Here is a 20,383-nt window from a genome sequence, read left to right on the forward strand (position 1 = left end):
TCATTTTTGCGGATTTATTTTTTTATGTTTTGTTAATTTCATTGTGGCTTAATTCTTTATATTCTGTAGTATAAACTACATTAGTGCTGTTAATAGTTTTTTCTAAATTGCACTAGCCTATAGGCCCTACATAATAATTTTACTGTAACCCTATGTGCACATTGGCTGGGTGTTCCAGCCGACAAATACATTTTTGCTCCACAGAGAAACCCTATCTAGTTCCAGGGTTCTTTTCGGTTTAAAAATGGTTTAATCTGGGAGCTTTCACACTTTTCACACCTGTGATCCTATATGCATATATTTTTTTCTCTCTCTCCCTGCAAGCTGTCCTGTAATCGTGTTATCTAAAACGCACTTAACAACATCGTATAAAACAATAAGGTGTAGAACTAGAAGTAGTCTGTGTTAAACTAATATGCCATGTTTATCTAATCATCCTCGGCAGTATTGTTTCCATATAAATTCAGGTGTCCACTGTTGAGTGACCAAGTCTTGGGAACAAAGATTCATCTGTTAAGGGGATGAACACAGTTAGGTTATTCTCCACTCACCTCTGACAACGAAAGTAGTAGCCTACGTGACCGGACTGAGCACACGAGTTTATTTGGGCATTTGAATTATATTACTACATCCACCGAGCCCCACTCTTTAAGGTGAGTCTATATTTTATGCCGCCGAAATTGTTGTCAACTCAGTTAATTGTAGACTATCCGCTGGTCGCACTTTTTAAAAATTGTTGGCTAACTTGCTGAAATGTGCTTCTGCACAACTGTCAGGTCTAAATGAGCAACAATTATTTTTGACGGATTTGAACGCGCTACGTTAAGCGCACACGTTATTCAAATAGGCTACACTACAAGAGCACGCGATACCTTGGTATAGGCTAGGCTATATGGAGGCATAATTTTGTTACTGACCGTTATAGTTCAAAAGACAACACCTTCATTCATATTCCCCAACCTACTAAATACTGCACCAATGACCACAATAATGCTCAGCTAGATGTAGCTTGTTGCAACGAAGACATTCACCTGACAAAAGCGCTTTTAGTCGCATATTAAACGTTGCCTATTGGTTTTGGGAATCAACTGCTATAACCTGTCAGTCAAAGCCGTATGCCAGTGACCTCATGTCAGCAGTCATCCAATCATCTTTACGGCGTATGCAGGCACTGGTTACTAACTACGCGCTTTTAATTTCTTGAGGAGGTCTGCGTCTTCAACGCGGCCGTGGTCTGCAACCGTCGCACATTGCGCACAACCCCTACACAGATTCATTTTTACGTGTACTATGCAGAAGTATAAAACAGCCTTTAGTGTTACGACATAGTAAAGGCCTTTACGCCTAGCGGCTAGGAGACATCTATGGCGATGTTGGGTGAAGGTATATGATCATGAGGACAAAACCATTTAACCCTCCTCTTATGTTTGGGGTCAATTTGACCCCATTCAATGTTTACGGTCTCTAAAAATATGGTTATCATACTTTTTTCAGCTAGATATTTCATGACTTTTCCTAACTTTATGGGGAAAACATGGCAAACATTAAATTAATTGAAAAAAATATTTTCAATGTCCTGTACACATGTTGTACGCATCAGTGTTGTTGGGGTAATTTTGACCCCAAGCTCTGTTGTTATATAAAACCATTATTTCGATCTTGTTTTTGTTATTGGCTGAGGGCACTTTCACATTAATTTGTGTGTGTGTGTGTGAGAGAGAGAGAGAGAGAGTATGCGTGTGTGTGTGAGGAGAAAACATAGTTCCCACGAGATCTCTGATCATTCTCGCAACATGGGGGCGGGGGCAAACTTATAATAAGGGCTGCACACACAGCCCTCTAAAACATTTCTCTTTGCACTTGTGCCTCAACTAAAGATTTTGAAAATGACCACCAGACAGAGGCGTATATTTTCTGCCACTGAGGTTCTGTCACAGATCTTGGAGTGTGAAAGTGATTTAGATGAGGATATGTCTGAGACTGAGGATAATGTTGAGGAGGACCCTGACTGTGTGGCATCCTCCTCTGATGATGAGAATGAAGTCTTTGAGATACCATATTCTGCCCCTCCTTTTGTTTCTCAACCACCACTAAACCGTCCTGTCATGTCTCAACCACCAAAAGACCCTGCTGTTATCTTTCAACCACCAAGAAACCCTCCTGTCATCTCTCAACCCCCAAGAACTGACATGTTTACTTCCAAAAATGGAGAACTACCATGGTCTGGATCCCCAGTTGAAAGACAGGGTAGACTTAGTGATGCTAATGTCATCAAAATGGTTCCAGGCCCCACCAGATATGCTAGCAGTCATGTACAAGACATAAAGTCTGCATTTGAACTCTTCATAACACCATCAATGCAAAAGGATATTCTTGAGATGACAAACTTAGAGGGGAGATGTGTGTATGGTGACAATTGGAAAGAGCTGGATGTGACCCACTAGCAATGTTATATTGGGTTGCTTATTTTGGCAGGAGTGTACAAGTCAAAAGGTGAAGCAACAGCAAGCCTTTGGAATGCTGACACTGGAAGGGCAATTTTTCTAGCTACAATGTCTCTGGAGACATTTCATGTTTTCTCCCGCATTATACACTTTGACGACAGAGAATAAGGCAGGAGTGTGACAAACTTGCACCTATCTCGTTTGAATAAAGAATTGATACCCACGGGTACCTAGTTGAGCTGTTATGTTCATTTTTTATCAAAACTCAATTCTGGTGTCTCAATTTACTTTAAATTGGTGTTTCTTCATTATTGAATAACTGTTATATGTTACTTATTGATGTTCTGAAGTGTTTTCTGAACCTAAACATTTGAAATGTTTGACATTTTTAATATTTTGTCCTGGAGTCAAATTGACCCTGAACATAAAATGTTACTATGCTTGATAATAAAAGGTATGTTTCTTTCCAAATGTTATTTTCTTTTTTAATGAGCACTTAATACCAACATAAAGCCCTGCAAACACCAAAACATATACTTTGTTTTCCATTTTAGGTCAATGAATGAGATTGTACAGTCATTTGCATATTTCGCAATAGTCATATAAAATCAATACTTGATGTATAAGGGGAGGATGGGGGGATGGTCAGTAGAAAGGCCTAAAGTAGCTGAGAGAGAAACTTGAGTAACACTTTCAGTTACAATTATTTTCTGCAGATTTATATTGCTGGGGTCAGTCAAATTGACCCCAAACATAAAAGTTGTTAGTTAATTTGAACATAATCGGAGGATTAAAAATCGCTCCATAGGGGGTGCAATTGTGCCAATGCTTGGACCCCTCCCAACGCCGCTTGCAGCTTTAATTATGACTATTATTATTATTTGAGTGCTTGTTCAGTTCAGCTCTCTCAGGAGGCTTTCACATCAGGGACCTGGGCCCGGATCCGGGTACACTTGACCCCAAAGTCCAGTCCGTTTGATTAGTGTGAACACTGTGTACCGTACCCAGGCATGGATCACCAAACCGCGCCTGGGTCCACTTGAAAAGGTGGGGTTGAGTACGGTTCATGTGCACTCGGGTACGGTTCTCATCAGGTGTGAAAACTACTGTACCAAAACACGGAAGTGGACTGCTATTTAGAATGTGACGTCATAACTATTCTGGTCAACAACGGGTCTGCTTCGCACCTTATTGACGAACGCGAGTAGCAGTCAGCGAGTAGAGTTGCCAAGGCATTTCTCAACGCCGCCTGTCTCCCGCAAAATCTGCGCATGCGCGCAGCACGCGCCGATCTCATCCTCTGACCTGCAGGGTCATAGCTGATATTGAAGTTAAACTTAAAAGCAGTTAAAACGGACATAGCACAAAAAAGTAATTTAAGCTTTATTAGAGCTTTGAACTTTGCGTGAACCAAGAGAGATTAGGTCCTTTTTGTAATGTTTGGGTGAGTTTATGGGATTTTTGATGATTCGAGGCTTTTCTGCTTTATGGAAATAAAGCGAGTATACAATGCATCATTTTTGCAGATTTATTTTTTTATGTTTTGTTAATTTCATTGTGGCTTAATTCTTTATATTCTGTAGTATAAACTACATTAGTGCTGTTAATAGTTTTTTCTAAATTGCACTAGCCTATAGGCCCTATATAATAATTTTACTGTAACCCTATGTGCACATTGGCTGGGTGTTCCAGCCGACAAATACATTTTTGCTCCACAGAGAAACCCTATCTAGTTCCAGGGTTCTTTTCGGTTTAAAAATGGTTTAATCTGGGAGCTTTCACACTTTTCACACCTGTGATCCTATATGCATATATTTTTTTCTCTCTCCCTGCAAGCCGTCCTGTAATCGTGTTATCTAAAACAACATCGTATAAAACAATAATGTGTAGAACTAGAAGTAGGCTGTGTTAAACGAATATTCCATGTTTATCTAATCATCCTCGGCAGTATTGTTTCCATATAAATTCAGGTGTGTCCACTGTTAAGTGGCCAAGTCTTGGGAACAAAGATTCATCTGTTAAGGGGATGAACACAGGTTATTCTCCACTCACCTCTGACAACGAAAGTAGTAGCCTACGTGACCGGACTGAGCACACGAGTTTATTTGGGCATTTGAATTATATTACTACATCCACCGAGCCCCACTCTTTAAGGTGAGTCTATATTTTATGCCGCCGAAATTGTTGTCAACTCAGTTAATTGTAGACTATCCGCTGGTCGCACTTTTTAAAAATTGTTGGCTAACTTGCTGAAATGTGTTTTTGCACAACTGTCAGGTCTAAATAAGTAACAATTATTTTTGACTGATTTGAACGCGCTACGTTAAGCGCACACGTTATTCAAATAGGCTACACTACAAGAGCACGCGATACCTTGGTATAGGCTAGGCATAATTTTGTTACTGACCGTTATAGTTCAAAAGACCACACCTTCATTCATATTTCCCAACCTACTTAATACTGCACCAATGACCACAATAATGCTCAGCTAGATGTAGCTTGTTGCAACGAAGACATTCACCTGACAAAAGCGCTTTTAGTCGCATATTAAACGTTGCCTATCGGTTTTGGGAATCAACTGCTATAACCTGTCAGTCAAAGCCGTATGCCAGTGACCTCATGTCAGCAGTCAACCAATCATCTTTACGGCGTATGCAGGCACTGGTTACTAACTACGCGCTTTTAATTTCTTGAGGAGGTCTGCGTCTTCAACGCGGCCGTGGTCTGACCGTCGCACATGCCGCACATTGCGCACAACCCCTACACAGACCCATTTTTACGTGTACTATGCAGAAGTATAAAACAGCCTTTAGTGTTACGACATAGTAAAGGCCTTTACGCCTAGCGGCTAGGAGACATCTATGGCGATGTTGGGTGAAGGTATATGAGCATGAGGACAAAACCATTTAACCCTCCTCTTATGTTTGGGGTCAATTTGACCCCATTCAATGTTTACTGTCTCTAAAAATATGGTTATCATACTTTTTTCAGCTAGATATTTCATGACTTTTCCTAACTTTATGGGGAAAACATGGCAAACATGAAATTAACTGAAAAAAAATATTTTCAATGTCCTGTACACATGTTGTACGCATCGGTGTTGTTGGGGTCATTTTGACCCCAAGCTCTGTTGTTATATAAAACCATTATTTTGATCTTGTTTTTGTTATTGGCTGAGGGCACTTTCACATTAATTTGTGTGTGTGTAAGAGAGAGAGAGAGAGAGAGTATGCGTGTGTGTGTGAGGAGAAAACAAAAACTTATAATAAGGGCTGCACACACAGCCCTCTAAAACATTTCTCTTTGCACTTGTGCCTCAACTAAAGATTTTGAAAATGACCACCAGACAGAGGTGTATATTTTCTGCCACTGAGGTTCTGTCACAGATCTTGGAGGGTGAAAGTGATTTAGATGAGGATATGTCTGAGACTGAGGATAATGTTGAGGAGGACCCTGACTGTGTGGCATCCTCCTCTGATGATGAGAATGAAGCCTTTGAGATACCATATTCTGCCCCTCCTTTTGTTTCTCAACCACCACTAAACCGTCCTGTCATGCCTCAACCACCAAAAGACCCTGCTGTTATCTTTCAACCACCAAGAAACCCTCCTGTCATCTCTCAACCCCCAAGAACTGACATGTTTACTTCCAAAAAATGGAGAACTACCATGGTCTGGATCCCCAGTTGAAAGACAGGGTAGACTTAAGCCGCGTTTCCACCGCAGGAACTATACCCCGGAACTAGGAACCTTTTGAGGAACTCAGTGCGTTTCCACCGCAGGAACTAGGGTCTAAATTTAGTTCTGGGGGCTTTGTTTTACCCCCCAAAACGTTCCTGCTCGGGGGGTAGTACTTTCCGAAAGTACAGGAACCTTTTGGGTGGAGCTTGCAGCGCTGAACATTTCTGATTGGTCGAGTACTCGTAGCATTTGTGTTGTATTTATTTTCCGCCATTACCCGCCATGTTTGAAAATATGCAGCGGCAAACCAATTTATTTTCATAATAACTTCAAATCAAACTTGTATGTTATGCGGCGCAGTAGCCTACTTTTGGTTATAGCCTCTCAACGTCTTGGAATTATAACGTGTGCTCTTCTGTTCTTTTCTTGCTTTAGTATTCGTTTTATAAAATGCTAAGCATTCGTGCTGGGACAGCATATTACGTAGGCTACCAAAACATTCAAACGGATTAATTCGGTTGCTGAATATTTTCTTCCGGATTTTCTTTGTTAGCCCGTTGTAATTGACTCAAAACGTTTGATACAGTTATGTGAGGTATGCGGCAGTTCTGCATAATTAACATTGGTGATACAGTACAAGCAAACTGGAAATCACCTTCCGCACTTTTTATCCGGGTAAAATAACAGGTTAATTCTAGTAATCTTCCCTTGAGCTTTTTCAGACTGCCGTAATTTTACTCAATTCCACGAAAAGACCAGGAAGACTATGGACTCATTTATGGTGCATGGTTCGCATCTGGAGGGCACACTTCGCTGCTCGGCTAGCAGTAACTTCGAAGGAAAGCAAACGGTGGCTGTACCACTACTAATTTACATTTTCACGCAAGTCCGAGTTTTCGTTCTATTCTTGTCATTTTGCGATTAGCCTATATGGAATTGACGACGAGAAAGTAATAAAACAGCAAATTGTTTACAACGTGTGCATGTTTTCTGCTGTTAATGAATATGTTTGAGAGGATATATGAAAATCAATAAATACAAAAGTAACCATATATAGTCATTGTTGGTAACCCGTTGTATATAAGTGGAATAAACCCCTCCGGGCTGTCCCGGTTCTTAGAAAATAATGTAGGCTACTTCGGTGGTAGTATGGGGTTACAGAAAAAAATCATATGACAGATGGACCGACGACAACGTCAGTGGGCTAATTTGCCTAATCTTCGCGGTACTTTAGACCCCGGTGGAAACGCAGACAACCATTGGCTGAAGGAACCTTTTAGTTCCTGGTAAAGTAGTTCCTGGGACTGAAAGTTCCGGGTAATTTTGGTGGAAACGCGGCTTTAGTGATGCTAATGTCATCAAAATGGTTCCAGGCCCCACCAGATATGCTAGCAATCATGTACAAGACATAAAGTCTGCATTTGAACTCTTCATAACACCATCAATGCAAAAGGATATTCTTGAGATGACAAACTTAGAGGGGAGATGTGTGTATGGTGACAATTGGAAAGAGCTGGATGTGACCCACTAACAATGCTATATTGGGTTGCTTATTTTGGCAGGAGTGTAGCCTACATGTCAAAAGGTGAAGCAACAGCAAGCCTTTGGAATGCTGACACTGGTAGGGCAATTTTTCCAGCCACAATGTCTCTGGAGACATTTCATGTTTTCTCCCACATTATACGCTTTGACGACAGAGAATAAGGCAGGGACGACAGGAGTGTGACAAACTTGCACCTATCTCGTTTGAATAAAGAATTGATACCCACGGGTACCTAGTTGAGCTGTTATGTTCATTTTTTATCAAAACTCAATTCTGGTGACTCAATTTACTTTAAATTGGTGTTTCTTCATTATTGAATAACTGCTATATGTTACTTATTGATGTTCTGATTGAAGTGTTTTTTGAACCTAAACATTTGAAATGTTTGACATTTTAAATATTTTTTCCTGGGGTCAAATTGACCCCGAACATAAAATATTACTATGCTTGATAATAAAAGGTGTGTTTCTTTCCAAATGTTATTTTTCTTTTTAATGAGCACTTAATACCAACATAAAGCCCTGCAAACACCAAAACATACTTTGTTTTCAATTTTAGGTCAATGAATGAGATTGATTCACATATTTCGCAATGGTCATATAAAATCAATACTTGATGTATAAGGGGAGGATGGGGGGAGTTATGTTTTATTTACTGGGCTATTAAGATGGTCAGTAGAAAGGCCTAAAGTAGCTGAGAGAGAAACTTGAGTAACACTTTCAGTTACAATTATTTTCTGCAGATTTATATTGCTGGGGTCAGTCAAATTGACCCCAAACATAAAAGTTGTTAGTTAATTTGAACATAATCGGAGGATTAAAAATCGCTCCATAGGGGGTGCAATTGTGCCAATGCTTGGACCCCTCCCAACGCCGCTTGCGGCTTTAATTATGACTATTATTATTATGTTTATATGTGTACTCGAGTACAGTTCGCATCAGGTGTGAAAACTACTGTACCAAAACACGGAAGGGGACTGCTATTTAGAATGTGACATCATAACTATTCTGGTCAACAACTGGTCTGCTTCTCACCTTACTGACGAACGCGAGTAGCAGTCAGCGAGTAGAGTTGCAAAGGCATTTCTCAACGCCGCCCGTCTCCTGCAAAATCTGCGCATGCGCGCAGCACGCGCCGATCTCATCCTCTGAACCGCAGGGCCATTGCTGATAAAGTAGGAAGGCAGGCGAGAGGGTCGTTCTTGACATTGTCTCCAAAATAGCAATAACAGCAGGCACAGTGCGAAGGTCGACTCTATTGCATGGGCTTGGGATCTTGCGATTGGCGCACTTTTCTACACTGGAGCGACAACATAGGTACGGAACAACATCACTAATGTGAAAGCTGAGCGGCGGGGGAGTGGGGCGGGGGGGGGGGGCAATCGTACTCAGGCACGGTACGAAGCAATCGTACCCAATATGAAAACACCCTTAGCTACTCGTCTCAATAATTTGTCACTGATATCATTTGAACGGGAACTAAGTGACTCACTGGACTATGACGGGATAATCGCAGTTTTCGACAGTAAGCCCAGTCGTCTCCGATTGATTATGTAAAGACATATCATAGTAAGTCAGAACATTTAAAAATATCTTCAGTTTTAAATATGTCACACTTTATCTCTGGCTCTGTCTGCGTAGTCTGATGTTACCTAAGGGGAGGGCACGCCACGTTGTTTAATAATGTAAGTGGATAAGGATAAGAACTCATGGGGTCATAACTTCATAGTCTGAGCTCTGGATGCCAGGGCTGATAACCCATGCTATTACGGTGTTTGAATGTGGGACCAGCCCTTTTTGTGTCTTCAGAGTTGCTAAAATGTGTGATTGTAGCTGCTATGGCTGTGCGGTAGCATGCACATTTTTTCACATTCCTTTACATGTCATAGTATACAGTGTGGGAGGGGAGACAAAGTAGGAGAGATGTGGAGTAGAGGTGAAAATGGAGATTAAAATGGACATTATCTTCATATTGAAATCCATAATATAACTTTAAGGTTGCAATCTAATATTATAGAGCAACACTATATCATTTCTAGATAATATTGTAGGTCCTCAACTAAATGAAGGTCTGGGTTGAATATTGTTCAGTGACTAGTGCCCACCCTGTCTTGCCAAGGCCCACCCCCTGTTCCATTTCTGGTCTCCACTGGGCTATATAATAATGCCAAACTCTCTGTGCTGTATAGGTATGGGGCATGCCCCCGCCAAGGCGTAACTTGCCGGGATGGCATACCTGCCATCCCAATTTTACTGTAACCCTATGTGCCCATTGGATGGGTGTTCAACATATACGGTCCCTGTACTTGGCGGCCAATGGATTTTCGTTTTGAAATGAGGTTTGATGTAAAAAGTTTGAATGTAGTGCAAAAACTGTATGACTAGTTAGAGCTAAAAAAAATTTGGGCAGAAAGTGCAGATCAGAAAGAAAAAAAGAAAGAAAAGAAAGATAGCAGGAGTGGGCTTGCCCGGAAGCAAGCCCACTAAATATGGAAATCCCTATTTCTAAATAGTTCTTGGGAAACAGCTCGTTTCCCGATTTTGGTTTTCTCATCTCAAAACGAAAGTCCGCTGGCCGCCAAGTACACGGTCCCCCGAGCCCCACTCTTTAAGGTGAGTATAAATTTAATGCCACCGAAATTGTTGCCGACTTAATTGTAGGCTATCCGCTCGTCGGCTAACTTGCTGAAATGTGCTTTTGCACAACTGTCAGGTCTAAATTAGTAACAATTATTTTGTTTAAATGATTTGAACGCGCTACTAAGAGCGCACGTTATCCAAATAGGCTACACTACAAGAGCACGCGATACCTTAGTACAGGCTACTGCAGGCTATATGGAGGCATAACCGTACTACAATATTTTACTGTGGAAGGTAAATAATAAAATCGGACAGTTCCGTGTGTATTCATGGTACAACGCTTGGTAAAACGCTTAATTGTTTTAGCCATTTTACAGCGCGAAATGAAAATGTAAGTATCTGACGTAAATATTATTATTATTATTATTATTATTATTTGAGTGCTTGTTCAGTTCAGCTCTCTTAAAGATATTTTCATGCAGTGATTTGTCGACTATAACGCTGTGAAATTACTTTTAAAAAATTCTAATAGAACCTGGAATTATCTTTTATAAATGAGTAATATAGACAAGTTATGTGTCTGGCTAAATAATACCGACAAATGAAAGCAAACCTTACACCGTGATGGAAGTATTGTGCCATGAAAAATTATTTACCCCCTTCCTGTTTTTTTACCTCTATTAGGCCTACTGCATCTTTGTCACACTGAACGGTTTTAGAACTTTGGACAAAATGTAAGATTAAACGAAAGGAAACTGAGTAAACAAAAAACACATTTGTAACACCCATTTTTCACAGCACTGTATGTGATATTTACCTGGTATATGTGGTTGAGTTAAGGTGTGCAAGCGTGTGAGATAAGGTGTGCAAGGTGAGACTGTGGTGTTGACTTTACTCACGTGCAGATGTGTGTTCATAGCTCATTATGGAGAAGCAGGTGGTGGAAAGGAGCAGAGCAGCCTTCCTGTCTGGGAGGTCGCGACCCCTGGGGTTCAGAGTTCAGCAGCTGAAGGCCCTGCGTCAGATGGTGGCAGAGCATGAGTCCGAAATCTCCGCATCTCTCAAACTAGACCTGCACAAGGTGAGACCCCGCAGCACATCTTAAACTGTTTAGAACAGGGGTGCGCAACAGGGGCCTTTTCCGTTTATGATTTTTGTAGCAACCTCTGCTCTTAATTATTTCATTTGCTCAAACATTCCTTGAGCTGACATTTGTATAAGCACCAACTACAGGTGCAGGCTGGAAGTGCATCCTAAAGGCTTTACTGTGCTGCACAGGAGGGAACCAGCGTAGTTTGTAGAGCTGTCAGAAAACTACAACTAAGGTAATCAGTTTGAACAAAAAGCACCACCCAGACCTGCCCTCCAGGACCAGAGTTGAGCGCCCCTGGTTTGGACTGTGAGAGTGTGACCATGGAGCCCTCTGCTGGGCGGGGCTGTGGTTATGGTGCTGATTTACGGTTTTTTGGGTTGCCGTGGGCAGAGCGGTTTTGACGCGCAGCTGTTCGAGCTCATCGGCCTGGAGGGGGAGATCTCCCTGGCCCTGGACCGGCTGGCGGAGTGGGCGGCGCCTCGGCCGGTGGAGAAGGCCTTGCTCACCATCAATGACCAGGTGTTCATCCAGCCCCAGCCCCTGGGGGTGGTGCTCATCATCGGAGCCTGGAACTACCCCTGGGCACTTACTCTCCAGCCCCTGATCGGGGCCATTGCAGCTGGTACATTTCCCTTCCTACCTACCTCTGTCTCTCTCTCTCAGATCAAATCCGTTCACGTTTATCAATTCCATGTGCATTGGCACCATATACATTTAGTTCAAAATGCTAATATGAAATAGTACATCTCTGTAGGCAATGCTGCTGTGGTGAAGCCATCGGAGTTGAGTGAGCATTCCTCCAGACTTCTACAGGAGCTCCTCCCACAATACCTGGATAAGGTGATTTAACCAGTCACCCTCTGTGTCAGGTCTGCTTGTGCATGTGGGTGTGTGTGTGTGTAATGTCACTGTGTGCAATTTCACTGTTTGCACGTGTCACTGTGTGAGTTTGATGTCTTGCATGTATGTGATGTCACTGTGTTTATGATGTCACAGCGCGCCTGTCTGATGTACAGTGCCGTGAACAAGTATCTGGCCCCTCCCTGATGTCCTCTATTATCGCATATTTGTCACACTGTGTTTTAGATCTTTGGACAAATTGTAAAATTAGACAAAGGAAACCTGAGTAAACACAAAACACATTTTTTAAACAAATGTTTAATTTATTTAATGATTGCCCTGTCCAGGATGTATTCCGGCCTCTCGTCCAATGCACGCTGGGATAGGCTCCAGCCTCTTTGCGACCCTGACCAGGATAAGTGGGAATAGATAATGGATGGATTTATTTAATTAAAAAAGTTATCAAACACCCATATCACTCGAACACCCATATTACTATGAAAAATTAATCGATCAATTTACTCAATCAACCAGTTAACCAAATTGAATTGATAATTGGATTCAGCTGATTGAATACAGCCAGACTTGATTGCTGCCAGCCCTGTTGAATCTCACTCATATTGAACCTTACCATCAGAGTGAATTAGTCCCAACAATATTTAGACAAACTCACTATGCCACGGTCAAGGATATTCCAGAAGAGATGAGGAAAAAAGTTGTTGAAATATATCTCATCTCGCATTTGCAAAAAAAGCACCTAGATGATCCCCAAGCCTTTTGGATAGTGTTTTATGGACAGATGAGTCAGAAATGGAACTTCCTGGACAACACAGATCCCATTATTTTTGCTGTAAAACTAATACTGCATTTCACAGTTAGAACATCGTACCAACAGTCACATGGGGATGGTTTGCTGCCTCGGGACCTGGACCACTTGCCATTTTTATAGGAACCATGAATTCTGCTCTGTAGCAGAAAATTATTAATATTAAGGAGAATGTCCGGTCATCTGTCTGAGAGCTGAAGCTGAAGCAAAATTGGGTTATTCAGCAAGAAAATGATCCAAGATCATCGGTTGCACCACGTTTAGCAAGTCATCCCTGCTAAACGTGGTGCAACCAGTTATTAAGTTTAAGGGGGCAGTTACTTTTTCGCATGGGTCATATGGGTGGTTGATAAATTTTTTCATTAATAATTTAAAAAATGTATTTTGTGGTTACTTGGGTTCCCTTTGTCTAATGTTACATTAGGTCTAAAGATCGGAAACCATTCAGAGTTACAAATATGCAATAACAGACGACATCAGGGAGGGGACAGATACTTTTTCATGGCACTGTACTTGTGTGTGATGTCACTGTGTGTGTGTTTCCAGGAGATGTACCCCGTGGTGTTGGGGGGGGTGCCGCAGACCCAGGAGCTGCTGAGGCAGCGCTTTGACCACATCTTCTACACGGGGAGCAGCAGTGTGGGGAAGCTGGTGATGGAGGCTGCCGCCCGTCACCTGACCCCCGTCACCCTGGAGCTGGGGGGGAAGAGCCCCTGCTACATACACAAGGACTGTGACATCAGCATGGCCTGCAGGTAAGCACTGTGACATCAGAGTGGCCTGAATGTAAGGACTGTGACATCACTATGGCCTGCAGGTAAGCACTGTGACATCAGCACGGCCTGCGGGTAAGCACTGTGACATCAGCACGGCCTGCGGTTAAGCACTGTGACATCAGCACAGCCTGCGGGTAAGCACTGTGACATCAGCACAGCCTGCAGGTAAGCACTGTGACATCAGCACAGCCTGCAGGTAAGCACTGTGACATCAGCACAGCCTGCAGGTAAGCACTGTGACATCAACACGGCCTGCTGGTGAGATGCAGGGGGCAGGTGCGAGATGAATCTAAAATTGTTTTTGGAGAGAAAGATTCTGTTGAATTTGATGATTTTCATGTAGCTAAGTTTATAAATGTGCGCGTGTCTCTCTGTACATGTGTGTTAAGATGTGCACATCTTTGCCCTTCTGACGCTGTTTAATAAGGCGAATCACCTGGGGGAAGTTTTCAAACTGCGGCCAGACCTGCATCGCCCCCGACTACATCCTGTGTGAGCCCAGCATCCAGGACCGGGTGGTGCAGGAGATCCGTCACACACTGCAGGTACAAACCGTCTGAGCTCCACCCAAACATGCATGCTCACACAGGCTAGTCACACACGCTAATCACACAGGCTAATCACACACACTTATCACACACACTAATCACACAGGCTAATCACACACACTAATCACACACGCTAATCACACAGGCTAATCACACACGCTAATCACACAGGCTAATCACACATGCTAATCACACATGCTAATCACACACACTAATCACACAGGCTAATCACACACACTAATCACACACGCTAATCACACAGGCTAATCACACACGCTAATCACACACACTAATCACACAGGCTAATCACACAGGCTAATCACACACACTAATCACACAAGCTAATCACACACGCTAATCACACACACTAATCACACAGGCTAATCACACACACTAATCACACACACTAATCACACAGGCTAATCACACACACTAATCACACAGGCTAATCACACACACTAATCACACAGGCTAGTCACACACACTAATCACACACACTAATCACACAGGCTAGTCACACACACTAATCACACAGGCTAATCACACACACTAATCACACAGGCTAGTCACGCACGCTAGTCACACAGGCTAATCACACAGGCTAATCACACACACTAATCACAGACGCTAATCACATACACTTACAACACAATTTAATCACAGGTCCCTAATCACATGCACTAATAATGGTTAATCATACACACTAATCACATACACTAGTCACACATGCTAATCTCACACACTAGTTACACACACTATTCACACATGCTAATCTCACACACTAGTTACACACACTAATCATACATGCTAATCATACACTAATCACACACACTAATTACACAATTAAATCACAGCCAGTGCTGTGGTCTAACTGCATGTCTTTCTTACTGTCTGTGGTTAATCTTGTGTCTGGTTGTAGGAGTTCTATGGTGATGACCCCATGACCTCCCCGGATTATGGACGCATCATCAGTCAGCGCCACTTCATTCGAGTCATGGCCCTGCTGGAGGGCTGCACAGTGGCACTGGGTGGCGGCAGCGACCAATCACAGCGCTACATCGGTACTGTGTGTGTAGTATGGAAGTTACAGGTGTGGGTACATTAGGTGTGTATGTAGATATCACGTGGAGTATGGTAAGACGTGTGTGTTTGACTTTCTCTCCGAATCAGCCCCCACTGTCCTGACGGACGTGTCCCCCGCCGCCAGGGTGATGCAGGAGGAGATCTTTGGCCCCCTGTTGCCCATAGTAACGGTCAGCGGAGAGGACGAGGCCATTCGCTTTATCAACGAGAGAGAGAAGCCCCTGGCCCTGTACGTCTTCTCCTCCAGCAGTAAGGTGAGACTCCGCCCCTCTGACTGCGCTGTTGTGCGGCTGGGTGAGACTCCGCCCCCTGACTGCGCTGTTGTGCGGCTGGGTGAGACTCCTCCCCCTGACTGCGCTGTTGTGCGGCTGGGTGAGACTCTGCCCCCTGACTGCGCTGTTGTGTGGCTGAGACTCCGCCCCCCTGACTGCACTGTTGTGTGGCTGGGTGTTGACTCCGCCCCCCTGACTGCGCTGTTGTGTGGCTGGGTGTTGACTCCGCCCCCCTGACCCCGCCTCTCCCGCAGGTGGTACGGCGCATGCTGGATGAGACGTGCAGCGGGGGCGTGACTGTGAACGACGTGATGATGCCTAGAGAGCTCCGCCCTCGACTGGCGTGGTGAGACAGCGCCCAACTGCCATTTTGTGCGGGGGAGAGCCGGTGTAGTCTCGCCTACCCCAGATTGGAGGGTGGGGATGCTGGTGGTAGTTAGCTACGCCAGTATGGGGGGTGAGGAGCCGGTGTAGTTCAGCTACCGTAGATGTGCGAGATGGGGAGCGGGTGTAGTTTGGCTACGCCATTGGGAGGGTGCAGGAGCCGGGTGTAGTTCAGCTACCGATAGATGTGGGAGGGATGGAGGAGCAGGGTGTAGTTCGGCTACCGCCAGATTTGGGAGAGGTGCAGGAGCCAGGTGTAGTTCAGCTACCGCCAGATTTTGGAGGGATGGAGGCGCTGGCTGTAGTTCAGCTACCGCCAGATTTGGGAGAGGTGTAGGAGCCAGGTGTAGTTCAGCTACCGCCAGATTTTGGAGGAATGGAGGTGCTGGGTGTAGTTCAGAGGAAGTAAACCCATCCCGCTGTTCTATCCGCTGCAGGCCACAGCGGAACGGGCCGGTACCACGGCCGGCACACCTTTGACCAGCTGAGCCACCTGCGAAGCTGCCTGGTCCGACCCCTGGCTCTGGAGGGCCTGAACCAGGCCCGCTACCCGCCCCAGTCCCCCGCCCGACTGCGCAGAGTTCGCTTCTTCATGCTCCGGCGCCTGTGCAGCTGTGCCAGGTTCACCTGCGTATGGGCCATTCTAGCCTCCATTTTGGCTCTGGGGCTGCTTATTGCTCTGCTGGTAGTGCTGCTGAAGGTGAGGATATAGCACTCGAACATGCATGTAAACAGACGCCATTTTGGCTCCTGGGCTGCTCATTGCCTTGCTGGTAGTGCTGCTGAAGGTGAGGATATAGCACACAAACACATGTAAACAGATGCCATTTTGGATCTGGGGTGGCTTATTGGTCTGCTGGCAGTGCTACTGAAGGTGAGGGTATAGCACACGAACACACACATAAACAGACGCCATTTTGGCTCTGGGGCTGCTTATTGGCCTGCTGGTAGTGCTGCTGAAGGTGAGGTTATTCCACACAAACACACACATACCCAGAAGCGTGAACAATTTGGTGCAGGTTGAAACTGTTGTTCCAGCGTTCTCCAGGTGAACCTTTAGATCTTTGGCAGTTGTGTGAAGTGCTTTTTCAACTGTCTAAACCAACTGGTTGCAAGAGTTGTGGTCAATTTTGCACTTTTGGTCTTGTCCTTGGAGGACTTCAAACTTAACATTACGAACCGTTGAAAGAGGAATGCCAAGGTATTGGAAAATAGCCTTGAAAATTTCCATTTTCAGTGTTGTGCAGAAAATTACTGAAGAAAATTTAAATGTAATTGAATGGTCATTTTTACCCTCATTTAAGGATGGAAATCAAATCAGTAAAAGTGTGAAGACCAAAATGATTTTTCAGCTTTTTTCTACTTATTTTAGACATTTAATTTCAAAATAAGTAGAAATTTAATTTTAAGACATTCTAGGGTGTGCTAGGGTGCCAATACATTTTGACCACAACTGTATCCTCATCAGTTGTCCATTGGTTAATGTTGACTTTTGTAAAATAAATAAATAATAATAAATAATAATTTCGTAACAAAATTACATGCACTAACTGTTCTAATGTACATTGGTCCAGTTTGTTCATATTTTGTCTTGAGTGAGAACACAAGATGGAGACTATAATCCCACTGAATATACTCGTATCTGTGTCTTTCTTTTTTTCTAGAATCCACCAGAATGAAACTTCATGGGTTGTGTTAGCAGAAGTGTCATTCTTTTCATGGTAATCCTGTTTCTATGTTAATTACCCATGGCAAATGAACAGTCAATAATTGAATACAATTGAATGAGGTCTTTATAAAATGATTAATCTTTTCGTTTAAATTTTATTTTTTTAATTCGGAATGCTCAATCACATTTTTGTGCCGTCCCATTGCTGTAGAATGCTCTCAATCCAGGAGAGCTGAGGCTAGCATGCGCTAATGCTAAAGCTAGCCGTTACAGGTGCAGCTAGTCCAAGCACACTGCATGCACCTTATTGACCAGTAAAGGTGCTGTTCTGTGATAGGGCAGGTAAACACTAATGGCAAAAGCCTTTTGTCATGTGACCGGTTATGTGCTGGTCTGCAGTGCCGCTGGCCAGAACAGTATCCTGTCTGGAAGGTCATGCTAATCAGTCTTTGGCTGGGATGCCATCCTTTGCAGAACTGGAATGTACTTTCATATACAGTAAATGTGTGGAATCTTTGGAAAATATAATAGATATATTTCACAGGAATCTGTTTAAAAGTATATAATTCTATATCTGAAAGCGGCAATAATTAGCATATTTGCCTGTACGCTTATTGTGAAATGTAAGAAATATCTTGATAATATGTTTTATTTAAATATAGTTTGTAGTATATTCCATTTCTGTGCTAAGGAATATTCGGCTAACTTTGCAAGATGCAATGCATTATGGGAGAACACAGAAAGAGCCTGCATAGCCTCTCTTGTGCAGATGGGGATTAGGGACCAGGGACTGGAGTCTGCTGCTCAGTAGACAATATTTAACTCTGACACTCTTTGGACACTGACACTGTTTGGACCTGTTTGATTTTACCTTGTCATGGTTTTTGGCATATATGTGGTATGAAGTGATAAAACCAATGTGTTAATGTGTTACTAGATTAATGTGTCATTACGAAGATTTGAGGGATAAACATTAGCTGGCTTGAGCTGGCTACTTTTGAAAATTCAAAATTTTAAAGAGAAAGTTAAAATAAAAGCAGGCATTGCATATTCAAAAGTGGTTGTATACAACCTGGAAGTAAAATGTCAAGTTTATATTAAATTTTTAATGCAGAAAATCTGAGAACATCTTTAGTTAGTTAGCCATTACATAGCTGGCTGGAACTTGCAGTCAAAGTTATGGTTATTGCATAATGTCCCCCTACTGTGCATTCTGGGTTGATAGAAGTTTATTCCTCGAAGCTACAGTAACTGCTGTCTGTAACCACTGGCATGTGTGGAATGTTTGTTTCCAGGCGTTCCCATGGTGATGGAGCAGCAGGACTAAAAGGGGGATGGTCCAGACATCATGAGATCTCCACAGGACCAGTATCTATTTTCAAATACTTATCAATATGAATAACTATTTCTTTCCTAATACTATTGCAGTGTATTGTATTATTGTATTCTATGTCAAATTATTTTTTAAAATTTGGATTATATAAACAATAATGCATAAAGCAGTGTGTATGATGTAGAAGCTTAAGTGTAGAAAAGGCTTCCTGTGGCTGTTATGGTCACAATCTCAGCAATTAAGTATTTCATACTAAAATTATGCTTACTTTGCAAATGAATTTTATAATCTGTCACTAAAATGTGTGCTTTTAAAAGGGATAGTTCGCTTTATCGCATTTGTAAATATTATTTTAACTTTAGTTTTTGATTGGCCCAGCTAGTTTCTGTTTGCTATGAAGGATATTATGGATATTTAGAGAGTTTTCTGATGTCCTGCCAGCTTTATAATCTCTGTTCTGGTGTTTGAGGTCTAAAGCACGGAAAACAGTCATTTGGCAGAACCTTTAAGGTAACGATTTCCCTCCAGTGGTTTACACATGTAGCCTATATTGTTCTATGTAAAGATACAGTATGTTTAATAAAGCTGTGCAGGAGCTGCCTCTGACCACATGGTGTCGCTATATACCCTTTGAATAAAAAAAATACGGTACAGTTTTTGGAAACTTATTGTAAATCAAACAGAATATGTATTTAATGTTTTTTTACACATGCACATTTTCAATGAACTGGTAATCACAACTGAACCTGTGACCATCAGTTTACAAGACCAGTTCTTTAGCCATTGTACTACACTGCTGTACTATGTACTACACTGCTGTACTATGTACTATACTGCTGTACTATATACTGTACTGCTGTACTATGTACTACACTGCTGTACTATGCCCATGTCTGCATCTGTGTAGTGTCAGCTGGATTACCTAGCCCTAAGCCTAACCCAAACCTACCTACTAGAGACAGAATGATAAATTGCTATCTACGATCAAATAGGAAACTACTTTGTTAACACATAAATAAAATACTGTAGATCTTCATGTATTTTTTTTTTGTTGTAAATAATGTGTGGCGAATATCTACTATTTTTTTTTTACAAAAATCTGAGCCACAGGGCAGCTGGGTGGCAGGATTATGGCTGGATTAGTTCTGTAATATTAACATAACTAAGGCTGGATAACTGTCACAGAAAATATTGGCTGAAGTCTCTGAGCAGTCACAGCAAAGTCGAAAATCACAGGAAAAAGCAGAAGAAATCACTGAGTGAAAAAAAAAACGTTGATTTATTAAATTAATAGATCTCATGCGCGGCCGTGG

General features: G+C 42.6%; 1 pseudogene; it reads left to right on the forward strand.

The window, feature by feature from the left end:
* Positions 1-9,935: 9,935 nt before the first annotated feature.
* On the forward strand, positions 9,936-20,106 carry LOC135235792 (aldehyde dehydrogenase, dimeric NADP-preferring-like; annotated as a pseudogene).
* Positions 20,107-20,383: the final 277 nt, after the last annotated feature.

The sequence above is a fragment of the Anguilla rostrata genome, chromosome 12 (genome assembly GCF_018555375.3).
Source record: "Anguilla rostrata isolate EN2019 chromosome 12, ASM1855537v3, whole genome shotgun sequence".
In the NCBI taxonomy this organism is placed as follows: Eukaryota; Metazoa; Chordata; class Actinopteri; order Anguilliformes; family Anguillidae; genus Anguilla; species Anguilla rostrata.